A 14,091-nucleotide genomic window follows, 5' to 3' on the forward strand; every position below is an offset into this window, starting at 1 on the left:
TGAGGGCAATGAATGTACAAATGTGCTTTACACAATTGATGTGTGTATGGATTGTGATAAGAGTTGTATGAGCCCCTAATAAAACAATTTTAAAAAAGAAACATAAAAAAAGAGTGGATGAGAGAGAGGAGCTGGACAGTGTATGCTAAAATAAATGCTAAAAAATGCCCCCCCAACAGATTGATTCAGTAAATAGCGCAGGAAATGCATATGTACAAATGTTCTTGATACAATTGATGGATGGATTGTTATGAGCTGTAAGAGCCCCCAATAAAGTGATTTAATAATAAAAAAGAATTATATGCAAAAAAGGAAAAAAAAGATCCAGAGCAAGCTAGATAGACACAGTGGCTAAATCTATGGGCTCGAACATAAAGATCGTGAGGGTGGCACAGGCCAGGTGGTCTTTATCCGATTGTACATTCTATGAGTCAGAACCCGCTCCACGGCCCTCCCACCAGCAGCACCCACCATGGCGTAGGAGTCACCTCTGTAGATAGAAGGGGATATTAAGTAACTCACTGCCCCACACTATTGACAGAATGAAACAGTCACAGGCATGGTGTTTTGGATATTATATTAAGAATCAGTTTTGTTTGCTTTGTTTTACTGTCACAACAAGCATTCCGCTACTTCTTGTGAAAAACATTTATTCTAATCACTTAGTATGATAGAAGAATTATACATCGTGACCAAATTGTCTTGATCCCAGGAATGTACACGTGGTTTGCGCAGGTAAAAATCAATCAACCCAGTACATCATATTAACAGTAGGAATGTAAAAAAAACAAAAATGTATACATCTCATTTGATGCAAAAGCATTTGATTAAATCCAACATTCTTTCATCACTGAAGCACTCAGTCAAATAGGAAGAAAAGAAAGGTCCCTCAGCATGAGAGAAGACCTTCTGAAAACGGTATTCAATGACAGAGGTTAAAAGCGTTTTCCCCAAGGTCAGAAACAAAGTTAGAATGCCAACTTCCAACAACTATTCACCATTGTTCTGGGATATCTGACAAGGGCAATTCGGTAAGAAAAACAAGTGATTCAAAATTGGAAAGGAATAAGTAACAATATCTCTTTTAGAAAATGGCACCCGCTTATGTTTAGAAAACCCATAAAAGTCAACAAGAAGTACACTAACAGTAATATTGAATTCAGAAAATTGGCAGGCTTGACCAATACACAAAAATAAGTTGTTTCCATATGCTGATAATGAACAATCTGAAAAGGAAATAAAGTAATCCCATTTATAATAACATCTAAAAAATTTAAATACGTATGAATAAATTTAACCAGAAAAAAACAAGAGAGTTGAACACTGATAAAATAAAGTCAAACTTGCTGTCATCAAATCAATTCTAATTCATTGCAACCCCAGATCACAGGGTAGAACTGTTCCCATGGGCTTCCAAATTATAACTTTACTTAAGAAGAAAGCCACATCTTTCTCCTTCCGAGAGGATGGTGGTTTCAAACTGCTAACCTGTGTTTAGCAGGCCAACACATAACAACTTCACCACCAGGGTTCTTCAAGGAGATACAAATCAATGGGCAGGCATTCCATGCTCAGAAATCAAAAGGCTTAAGATTCATGGCAATACTACCTAAAGGGATCTTCAAAGTCAAAACAATCTCTATTAAAATTTCATTCGCCTTTTTTTTGTTGTTGCAGAAATAAGAAAAAGTGGTCCTCAAATGTCTATGGAATCCCAAGGTACTGAGAAGAACAAAAACAATCTTGAGGGGAAAATCAAAGTTGAAAGACTCATATTTATGACTCTCAAAATTTAGTTGTTAATCTCATCAATAGAGTAATAATAATCCCTTTGGCAAATTGTGCTGAGGGAACTGCTATTTCTGTCAGCAAAGGAATGAAGTTGGACGCCCCTACCTCACCCAAGCCCATTGCCATGGAGTGATTCTGATTAATAGTTACCCCATATAGGGCTCCTGAGATGTTATGAAACTTTATGAGAGCAGGCAGCCTCATCTTTCTCCTGAGAAGCAACTCGGGGGTGTGTTTGGACTACCTACCTTGTAGTTAGTCGTCCCATCGAAGCAGATTCTTCAGCTTGCTAAAGGACAATAGGAAGATGCTGTTTAATGATGTTGAGGTTACTTCCCCCACCAAAGTCAGAAACAAGACAAAGATGCCAGCAGGACAGCCAGCACTCCTTCACCATTTAAAAAAATTAACTCAAAGTAGATTATCAACCATTTTGCTAAAACCTAAAACCATAAAATTCTCAGAAAGCACGCTGGTAAATTGTCAGAAGCTAGTAGTTAGCAATGGCTTCTTAGGTTGGGGTCAGGTGCTGTCCCGCCGGTTCCCGCTGACGGCAACCCGGTGTGCAAGCAGAACAAAATCCCTCTGGAGTCTGGGACACCCTCCCAAGCACTGTGATGCTTGAGCCCACTGTTGCAACCCTTGTGTCCATCCACCTGGCTTAGAGCCTTCCTCTTGCCACTGACCCTCTACTTCACCAAGCATGATGTCCTTTTCTGGGAGCTGGTCCTGAAAACATGTCCAAACTGCATACGTGGAAATCGTTCTGTTCCCGTCTAAGCATGCTGCCTTTACTCTCTCCAAGACAGATTTGTTTGTTCTTTCAGCAGCCCATGGTTCTTCAACACTGGATTCCTTATTCAGGCCCAGCTTCCACATGGATATGAGACCATGGAAAATACCATGGCTTGACTTCGGCACATTACATCATCAAAGTGACATCTAGACTCTTTAACGCTTCAAAGAGGTCTTGGGCAGCAGATTTGCCCAGCGCAATATATTGTTGGAGTTCTTGACAGCTGCTTCTGTGAGCACTGGTTGTGACCCAAGTAAACTGAACTCCAATCTTTTCTCCATTTAGCATGCTGTTGGTTATTGATCAAGTTGTGAGGTACTTCTGAGTACCTTGTAATTCCATATACATTTGAGGGGCATTTTTTCTATTTCTGCTAAAAGGGATACTGGGATTTTAACAGAGTTGTGTTCAATTTGTAGATCACTTTACATGGTTTTGGATTTGAGGGGTTTTTTAAATTATTTTATTGGGGTCTCATACAACTCTTATCACAATCCATACATACATCAATTGTGTAAAGCACATTTGTACATTGATTGCCCTCATCATTCTCAAAACATTTGCTCTCCACTTGAACCCCTGGTATCAGCTCCTCATTTTTCCCCTCCCTCCCTGATCCCTCCTCACTCATGAACCCTTGATAATTTATAAATTATTGTTATGTTATCATATCTTACACTGTCCAGAGTCTGCCTTCACCCACTTTTCTGCTGTCCATCCCCCCAGGGAGGAGGTTATATGTAGATCCTTGTAATCTGTTCCCCCTTTCTACCCCACCTTCCCTCCACCCTCCCAGTATCGCCACTCTCACCACTAGTCCTAAATGAATGATCTGTCCTGGATTCCCTGTAATTCCAGTTCCTATCTGTACCAGTGTACATCCTCTGGTCTAGTCGGATTTGTAAGTAGAACTGGGATCATGATAGTGGGATGGTGTGGGGGAAGCATTAGAGGAAAGTTGTATGTTTCATCGGTGCTACACTGCATCCTGACAGGTTCGTCTCCTCCCCGCTACCCTTCTGTAAGGGGATGTCCAGTTGCCTACAGATGGGCCTGGAGTTCCCAATCCCAATGGACCTGCACTCCCCCTCATTCACAATGATATGATTTTTTGTTCTTTGATGCCTGATACCTGATCCCTTCGACAGCTTGTGATCACACAGGCTGGTGTGCTTCTTCCATGTGGGCTTTGTTGCTTCTGAGCTAGATGGCCACTCATTTACCTTCAAGTCTTTAAGACCCCAGACACTATATTTTTTGATAGCCGGGCACCATCAACTTTCTTCACCACATTTACTTTTGCACCCATTTGTCTTCAGTGATTGTGTCGGGAAGGTGAGGATTGTGGAATGCCAGGTTAATAGGGAGGTATTGGAGATGGAAATGCCACCCTCAGAACTATTCAGACCTAGATGGAGGATATATCACGAAACATTAGCTTCACTTTTTTATATTCTTATTTAATAAAGTTTTAGACAATTTTGTAAAACAACTCTTTGATGGTTTTGTAGCAATACGTGTACAATGATCTACTCCAATTCAGCTCAAAAAGACAACCCAACTGAAAGCTAAGCAAATAATTTGAACTTACTTACAAGTGGTTAAAAAGTGCATGATAAGATATCTAACACCATGAGTTATCAGGGAACTGGAATTCAAACACACAATGAGACACTAGTCCATGCTCACTAGGATCTTAATAACAATTTTAAAGGAAAATAGCAAGTGTTGGTGAGGATAAACCCTTGTGCATGCATTGTAAGAATGGAAAAAGGTTCAACCACTATGAGAAACTATTTTCTAGTTCCTCGAAAGTGAAACATCGAGTGACATTATGACAAAAGAACTGACAGCCAAGATTCAACAGATATTGGTACACCCCTGTCCAGAGCAGAATTAGTCACTAGAGCCAGAAGGTAGAAACAACCCAGATCTTCGTTTACACATCAATAGATAGATGGATGAAATGTGATATTTACATACAATGTTCTATTATTCAACAATAAGGAGAAACGGAGTTCTGATGCATGCTCCTACTTGGATAAGTCTTGAAAACATGCTAAGTGAAACAAGCCAGACAAAAAGGCCCATACATTTCATGATTTCATTGACATGAATTATCTGGAATAAGAAATTGAAAAAGAGAGAGAAAGTAGATTAATTAGCAGAGGCTGAGGCCAGGGGAGAATGACAACTTATTGCTTAATAAGTACAGAATTCCTGTATGGATTGATGAAAAAGTTTTAGAAATAAACCGTGGTAGTAGTTGTATAACATTGTGAATATTGTTAATGTCACTGAATTATACATGTAAAAACTGGCCTGAGATACATTTTATGTTATGTACATCTTACCTCAGAGCAGCCCTGGTGGTATGTAGTGTTTATGCATTGGACTGTGATCCTCCAGTCAGCAGTTTGATGCAATCAATGGCTCTGCAGAGAAAGACCAGGCTTTCTACTCCTGTGAAGAGTTACAGTCTTGGAAACCCAGTGGAGCAATTCTACCCTGTAGAATCCCCATGTTAGACTTGACCCCATGGCAGTGGGTCTACTTGGTTTTTGGTTTGTATTTTACCTCAAAATAAAAATGTCACTTAATTTGTATATATATATATATATATACACACACACATATAATACTCAAAAGAGCACTACTAGTAGGTAGGCAAAGGATCAGGAACCCTGGTGGCATAGTGGTTACACGTTGGACTAATCTCAAAGGTCCATAGTTCAAGACCGCAGGAGAAAGACTGGGCTTTTGACTCCAGTAAACAGCTACAATCTGGAAAACTCACCAGGCAGTTCTAGCCTGTCCTATGGGGTCAGTATGGATTCAACGGCACTGATTAGGTGGAAGTGGCAAGTTCTATGCTGAGGAACAGTTCAAAAACAACAGCCACCACTGGCCCCCCTGTGGGGAAAGAGGAAACTTTCTGCTCCTGTCAACTGTTACAGTCTACTCTCTTCAATGTCGTCACTGTGGGTCGGAATAGCTCCATGGCAGGGAGGAGTCGGCTATCAGTCGGCAACACCACTTTGCTTAGGAAGACTTAGTCTTATTCAACTGGTTACCTTCGTACTTGATACCATCGTGGTACACATTATACCTGATCTAAAAGTTTATAATTCAGTCCACACAGATGTAGCATGCGAAATCTACAAAGAAACGTCAATACCCAGTGCTCTGCGCATCTGAGAATCACTCGAGAACATGGCGACAATCAAATTCTGGTTAGTCGATCCTTGGTGGCCCTTGAGAGTCTGCACTTCTGAGTACATTTTGAGCAGCCAAGTGCTAGAAACTCTGGGAGCTGAAACAATGAATGCATGCTAACTATCCTTGAGAACCCTTTAGTCCAGAGTGGGATAAATCGTGGTAAATGATATATTGAAAGGAGCACATCTTTCATTGCTGCCTAAGATCCAATTTTCATAAGAGAGATTTTGTGAAACATATATTTTACCCATCTCTGAACCTAGCAAAACTTAATTATAAATTAATGTTCAGTAATAAGATAAGGGATGGTTATGGGTCAAAAAATAGATGAAAGCATGGTGTGGTAGTGACAAAAGTCATTGTTTCACACATTATTTAAATTATGTTAAAAATTATTTACAACATAGAACAACAAAATTCCCACCTTTAGTTAGTTATATCAAATCCCTGTTCCAAAGGAAGACAGGCAAACAAAAATATAATATAAAATATCGATTCAAATAGTTATTAATTTTCTACTCTATACTAGATATGAAGGCCCTGTCGTAGGTATTAAGGACACAGAAATGAACAAAAGAGCTAAAAATAAACAAACAGCCCAGAATGTAATCCAGAAACATGCAGTCTTTGCCCTCGATTTGATGCCGACTGACAGTGACCCTGTAGGACAGGGAGGAGCTGCCCCTGTGAGTTGGCGAGACTGAAGCTCTGGATAGGGTAGAGAGTCTCATTGTCCTCCTGACGAGCAGCTGGTGGCTTCCAACTGCCGGCCTGTGGCTCACAGCCCGTGTGTAATCACAATGCCACTGGGACTCCAGCAGAACCGAGTAAGTACCAAAATCATAGTTATGTTTTTAAGATCCAAGACACAAGCACCAAAAATAAAGTGTTAGAGGAATTTAAGGGAAAGTACGATTATCAGTTCTGACGAGGTTATCCAGGACAACTTCATAAAGGAGGCAGAAACTAGCAGTGGTACAAGATTCCCAGAAGTAGAAATAGGAGAAAAAAACACTTTAGACTATAGGAATTTTATGTGAGGAGAAAGAAATGAAGTATAAATAGCCGATTGACAGGAGCTTAGATAAGCTGAATAATAGAGTAATAATGGGGTGATTACAAATAATGAGCCTTAAAGGATTGGTTTGCGTCAAATCATTATTCCACTTCGGGTTTTTACATTAGCCCGGTGTTCCCCTGTGCCAGAATTCCCTTTCCAAAGCGATTTTCCTGGCTTGCGCCTCCTTATTCTTTAGGTCTCAAGTTAAAAGTAGCATGTTCAGAGAAATCTTCCCTGAACAATCTCTAAAGAACCCATATCCAGTTTCTATTAAATATCTTTTTGTTAATTCATTGACTACATCTATTTCCTCAGACCACTTTTAAGAAGAATAAGGCCCAGATGAACCCTCCTGGCTGAAATCACATAAAACCTAGACAAAATATATGAAACAGTGGCTTTCATACATTCCATCCCACCAGGCAGTGCAGAGCAGGGGTCCCTGAGAGAGAAAAGCAAAGGGAGCCCTCTTTGTGTCCCTCTTTACTGCCTAGAGAGTCACTGCAGGAAGAGGAAAAGCCGGTGCTGTCCTTGAACTGAAGATGGCTAGCCACAGTGGCTACCCCTGAAAGGAAGCCACTCCAGGAAGAGCCATGTGCTCAGAGAGCTCTAAAGACGGCCCCTGTCTTCATCTGGATTTACAACCAAGCAAACTCACGGCCATCGAGTCAATGCTGACTCCTACAACCCGCCGTGCGTTTCCAAGACGGGCATAGAAAGCCCAGTCTTTCTCCCACGGAGCTGCCGGTGGTTTCAAACTGCCGACCATGCAGATTGCAGCCCAACTCGAAACCACTACCAGGGGGAAGAAACTACCAGAAGCTCAGGAAAGAACTGCCTAGAAGGGAATAATTGTCCAAACTCCCTCAGAGCTAGAAGCATGCTTATGCTCTTACTTAGCTGGGGCAGAAAACTTTGTAACCCGCAGGGCATTGAGCAGAATGGTCAGAAATATATTTCGTCACAAGTGGAGCACAATTAACCCTGGTTTAAATGCTGCTCTGTCCTTGGTTTCAAAGGATCAAACTACTTCCAAGTAACTGGGCTATTAAAAAATAATAACAATAATATAGTACTTAAGTAATATCCAGGATCCAACATGATAAAATTCATAAAGTGATATCGAATAAAAAATTATCAGGGAAAAAAGGAAGGAAAATGAGAATAAAAATAAAAAGACCCAGAAATAAAACATAAATAGAATTAGTAGGCAAAGATATTTAGATGATTATTATGAAACTAAGGACGCTTAATTATTTTTAGGTAGAGAGATAAGCTTTATTATTGTCCTTCTATAAGGTTAAGGACTCACGAGGGAGTACTGTGGCCAGCTGTATGTCAATATAAGAGATAAGATAAAATGGAAAATCTGGGGGAACTCAGGAAAACTGACTAAAAAAGAAATAGAAAGGTTTTGTTTGTTTGTTTGTTTGTTTGTTTGCTTTTATCTAAAACAAGGGAAAAATGGAATTAGTCCTTTAACTTTTTCCCCACAAAGAAAAGTCTCACCTGGTGATTTCTACCAAAGAATTCATACCTCCGCTTCACAAGATCTTCCAGGAAATAAAAAGGTTGGGAACACTTTCAAATGCCTGCTAGGCAACTAGAATAATAACCTTTATGAATAAAGATCAAAATATCCTCAATTAAATATCATCAAACCAAAGTGTGCAACACATAAAAGAGTAACTATACTACTGGTTCCCCGATGATGAGGATGGGATTGGGGAGTGGGTGGAAATGGGCATAAGGTTTCTTTAGGATCAACAGAAAGATTTAAAAAAATAGAATATTGTAATGGCTATAAACTCTGTAAATATACTAAAAATATTGATGATTGGTATACGTAAATTTGAGGTATACCTCGAGAAATCAACATTTTCTGTGCTTGGTTTTCATATTGGGGTTTATCTCTGATGTATTTTGTCATTGTGGGCAGCCGCTTGAATTTTTGTTATACGTTTTTGTTTTTCGGTATATGAAACCCAAGATTGATGAACCTACAGAGACAACAAATAGAATAAGGGCTCCTGGGGGGTACCGTGGGGGAAGGGAGTTAAGGGGAATTGATATCATGGAGTTCAAGAACAAGAACATTCTTACTCTCATGTGACCTCATGTTCCCTTAACTGATAGCATCTTCCATGAATCTATCTGTCCACAGAGGTCATAGTCTAAGGTATCAGAGGTTTGGACTTCAACATATCTCTTTAAGGGACATAATTAAGTCCTACACCATGATCCTCAGATTCTGCACCACTTTAAATAGTAGAACCATGACTTTTCCTTTAGGGCTCTGAAGCCAGATTATCTGAGGTTTAAGTATCTTCACCAATCTTCCCTTTTAGAGAGATTATTTCAACTCTCTGTCTCAAATTCCTTAAACTATAAATTAAGCATGTAAATAAATGAGTAAAATTAGTTTTCAATGAATTAATTAAACTCATACAACTTTGAAAAGATCGCAAATATAAACACTTAGAAATTTCCTGGGCCCTGAGAAAAAAGTAAATTATAAATATAATCTGCTATTATTTTTAGTTCAAGAAAACTATATTCTTCCTCCAACATAAATGACCTTCAAATATCAAATAAAATTCATTAACTTGGTATACCCCTACTGTCTGGTATAAGAACATAACAATACATTTCTCACAGTTAAACAATTTCAATTCTCTGACCCCATTCATGATGGCTCAGAATCTCACGGCCATTAAGTCAGTCCCTTCTCACCGTGACCCAGGGAACAGAGGAGACGAGCTTCATTGGTTTCTGAGATTTCATGAGTATGGTATCATAAAATCTTTATGAAATAAAGATTTATATAAACAAATCATTTTTATTTAATTTATATAAATAAATAAAACATAAAATGTGGTGGTTTCATAAAGTCTTTATAAGCATAAATAACCTCATCGTTCTCCTGCACCCAGGCTAGTAAGGTCGAGCCATTGACACAGTGGTTAGCAGCCCAATGTGTAACCAACTACTGCCCCAGCGTCTGTTCTCATTATGTCTAATTTCTACTATAGCAAAGATCAAGGAAATATTTTGAAGGGAAAAACCTACAGGCATTTCATAAGTTAAGAAGCAAAATCCATAACTGAAGATAGGTAAGGTCACAAATCAGGTAAAGAGAAAAAGGAATTATGCTCCTAATGGAGGCTGAAAGATACTCTACCCGACCCCACCTATTTAAAACTTTTAAGTGGATAGATTCACAAACTCTTACATAGACAAATAAGAATACGTACAATTGTTGTTAGCATGCACTAACAAAAATGTTGCTGTCTAAATTTCAGTAAGAAGATGAAAACCAAGTCACAAGGAAGAGACTAGTTTACAGGGTTAATAACCTATAAGAGCCATGACCTCATCTACCCCGAGACCAGAAGAGCTACATGGTGCCCAACAGCTGGGCCACAGTAGATGCAGCTGAATGGAACAGGAGCAAATGTGAAACAGCACACAAATTCTTAAAAAGCCGCAACTTGCTGAGCCAGATGAAACTAGAAGACTCTCTTTGTGCTTGGAATCAAAACTACCCCCAGGTCATCTCTCCAGTGAAGTAACCGGTGGGACATCAAATAAAAAATGACAATGCTCGATTAAAAAAATCTATATGAGACAATTATTCCACAGCAAAAATGAAAAGATAAGGAGACAGGGAAGTTAGAGAGTTGGAAATGAAACCACCAGAACCCACTTAAAGAGCACATTGCCGTGTGTGCGGCCACAAACACAATAATAACATGCTGATTTCAGAAGACGAAAAACATACTGAAGGTGAATAAGATATACCCTTACTTCAATTCTTGATCCTTTTGAATGCACTCCAACATGTGTTGTCATCATCAGATTTTTCTGTGGGAAGTTATTCACAATAAACAGCCAATTCCAACCATTTCTTCTTCTGACAAAGCTATCGGAAAACGGAATCAACTAGCAATTGCACAGTGGCAGCTGGCCAGTTCAGATTTACAAGTTAACAATTTGTCAAAATTGGTCATGCGTACACAGCTGCATAAAATATTAAAACATCAGTGACGGCTGTTCAAAGTATTTCCAACCTCAAGAAGACAAGTTCGGATGTTTCTCCTGGGCTCAGCCACTATGGAAAGGTTCATACACACCAAGTTCCCCAGAGACGAAAGGTATGTTGATGTGCTTCCATGCAGATGACAGCCTTGGAAGGCGCCAATTCTAAGCTGTCCTATAGGTCACTATGAATTAGGGTCAATTCAACAGCAATGTCCCCGGGGATGGGTATTGGGAGGGATATTTTCAAATAAGAGTACAAAAATTGTGTATCTTTTGTTGAAATCATAAGTTACCTTTATCGTCACAGACTTCTACATTATATGGTTATTTCACATGTTTTTTAAAAATGAAGATTCACTTCTATTACACTTATATGCACCACCACCGCCGCCCTCAGAAAAAAAACAAAAAACTCAGTCACATCAAATCGGCGCCAACTCATCATGACCCCCGAGGGCAGGGTAAAACTGCTGCTGCTGAGTTTCAGAGGCTTTAACTCTTCACAGCAGTAGAAAGCACCATCTCTTTCTCTGGAGCGTGCACTGGTAGTTTCAAACTGCTGGCCTTGTGTGTCACAGCCCAACATGCAACCACCACATCACCAGGACTCCTATACTTACCTGCATTACCTGCAACACACTAATAAATACTGCCAAAAGGGCAAGATACAACATAATTCCTGAACTACTTATGGAAAAAAAGAAAGTCTGTGCTTGATTTTTTTTTTTTTTTGCTTTCTATAATAATAACCTTTCTTAAATTTGTCAATGCAAAAATTAAAGCTTGGGGAAATATGGAAGTAGCATAAATAGTGCTTGATTCATAGTGGAATGAGGGGGCTTTTTTATTTTTGCTAAGTTTCCTTAATGAATTATTACTGTTAGTTGATGTTGAGTTGATTCTGGCTCATAACCATGGACAACTTCTGAGTTAGGGTTCTCTAGAGAAACAAAACCAGGACATTTATAAGATTTTAGATAGATAGATGATAGATAGATAGATAGATAGATAGATAGATAGATAGATAGATAGACAGACATGTAGATGTAGATATAGATATATACAGCACAAAAGAATATAACAGCTAAATAGTCCACACAGCAGTACAGAGGGCTCAGTTCAACTCACTTCCATGGAACAGTTAATATACCAGAAGTCCCTCAACTCATGAGGGCTGCTGGGTGCAAGGTCAAGGAAGCAGACAGTTGAGTCTTCTGTAGAGCAATGCAAGCAGTCCAGCCATAGGCAGCAAATAGAAGAGTGGGTCACCAACAGTCAGCCAGACAACAGGATCCAACAATTCCCAGCTCAGGCAATGTATATATACAACAGTAGCATAGCAAAGCAGGTCTTGAAGGAACCTCAAGTTCTAGTGACATGATCTACAGGTTGGGTGTCCCCACGGGCAATGTAGCTCACAAGTTGAGGCAGAAAACTAGCTAAGGCAGCCACATGCTGGTCCCATCACCAGAGAGCAAGAGAGAGAGAGGTGGGGCTTGCCGGTCCATTTATCTCTTTGCCCTCCAATCAAAATGTGACCTTATTAATCCCACATGTTCTTATTGGCCAGGTTAGCACAATAAACCTACCTATCACAACATCCATACAGAGTAAAACTATACAATAAAGTTTCAAGGTTGTGATCATTTAAAGCCAGGCTGTCTTTCAAGATACCTCTAGGTTGTATCATATCATTCATACAATCAATATTTTATTATTACTCAAATGTTTAAGTGCTTGTGCCATTCACATAGTCCTCTTTAATGGAAACATTTTTTTTATTTGAAAGGTTTTCTAAAATTTTAACTATATTCGACTATAAGTAGTAGTTTATACATGAACTTCAAAAATTCGGTAAACATCTAGAAATAGTGTTTCTAGATGTAAATTCTACATGTATCTGTAAATTCTACATGTATCTGTACTATGCTTTTGCAAGAAAATAAACTTCATGTTTTAAACATTACTTATTTGTTTTGCTTATGAAACATTTATTTTATGTCAAGTGAGTAGGTAGATTTAGTAAATATCTGTTTCTAACCCAAATTTTGAAGGAAAAGGAATTTCAAATAATCACCATAAATTCTCCCGTGTACTCACATTTAACTTTAAACAACTTGGCCATCTTGAAAAGCACATTAAAGGCAGGGGCCAGACCAAATCCAGGGATACATATGGTAGCCAACTAAAAAGGGGAGTGGGAAGAATGGGTAGTCGGGGAACAGCGCATTAACCCACCCAAGGGAGTGGGGTATTATTTATATCTCCACAGTGAAAGATGGACCAGACGTCAAGCCGGTGCTCCACGATGTGAATATAGCACACTGGCATGAAGCAAGGAACCAGTAGAGAGGTCTGGGGGCTGACCCCAATCCCAACTACATGGACAGCGAGCCTCCGCCCCAGAAGAATTCACTGCAGAGAACAGCACTGAAGCTACAGCTCAGGGAGAGGGACATGTCTAATCAGAGCATCCAGGAGAGAGAGTGGAGCACATCCTGGCCCACCAGGCCTGGAGGACAATATCCCCACTCTGAACAGCCAATACACAGAGAGGACCATATGGTCGGGCCCCACTATGAGACACGACATCCCTCACTGACCCATAGACCTACCGGGGACAACACTGGAGACTCAATGTGGGAATTTCACCTGATCTGACGCCACCACACCGAGGAGAATACTAACAGCATGCAACAGAACAGCAAAGGGAACAGAGTAAGGAAGTCTGGAGGGAATACCAAAAATAGACTTTGGGGCTAGGGCATGGCACCCCATCAGACTCAACCAGAAAACACTCCTAAAGGTAAAGAAGCAGACCTTGAACTACTTACAGGCTATTCTCTTTCTTTTTCTGTCATTGTTTTTTTGCTGTTATTGTTTTGTTTTGTTGCTTTGTTTTGCTCTGTCTTGTTTTTGTGCATATTATTATCTCTGCAGGTCTATCTAGATAAGACAGGCGGGATAAACAATCTGGAGGAGAAAACAATGGGACCAATGGCTCCAGGGGGACATGGGAGAGGGGGAAGAGGAGGAAAGGAAGTGATGTTAACCAACCCAGGGACAAGGGAACAACAAGTGAACCAAAATCAGTGGCAAGGAGTATGCAAGAGGACTGGTAGGATTTGATCAAGGGCAATGCAACTGAGAAGAATTACTGAAACCCAAATGAAGGATGAACATG

This window comes from Echinops telfairi, unplaced genomic scaffold, assembly GCF_000313985.2.
Source record: "Echinops telfairi isolate 266 unplaced genomic scaffold, ASM31398v2 ScPeMD7_4;HRSCAF=17, whole genome shotgun sequence".
In the NCBI taxonomy this organism is placed as follows: domain Eukaryota; kingdom Metazoa; phylum Chordata; class Mammalia; order Afrosoricida; family Tenrecidae; genus Echinops; species Echinops telfairi.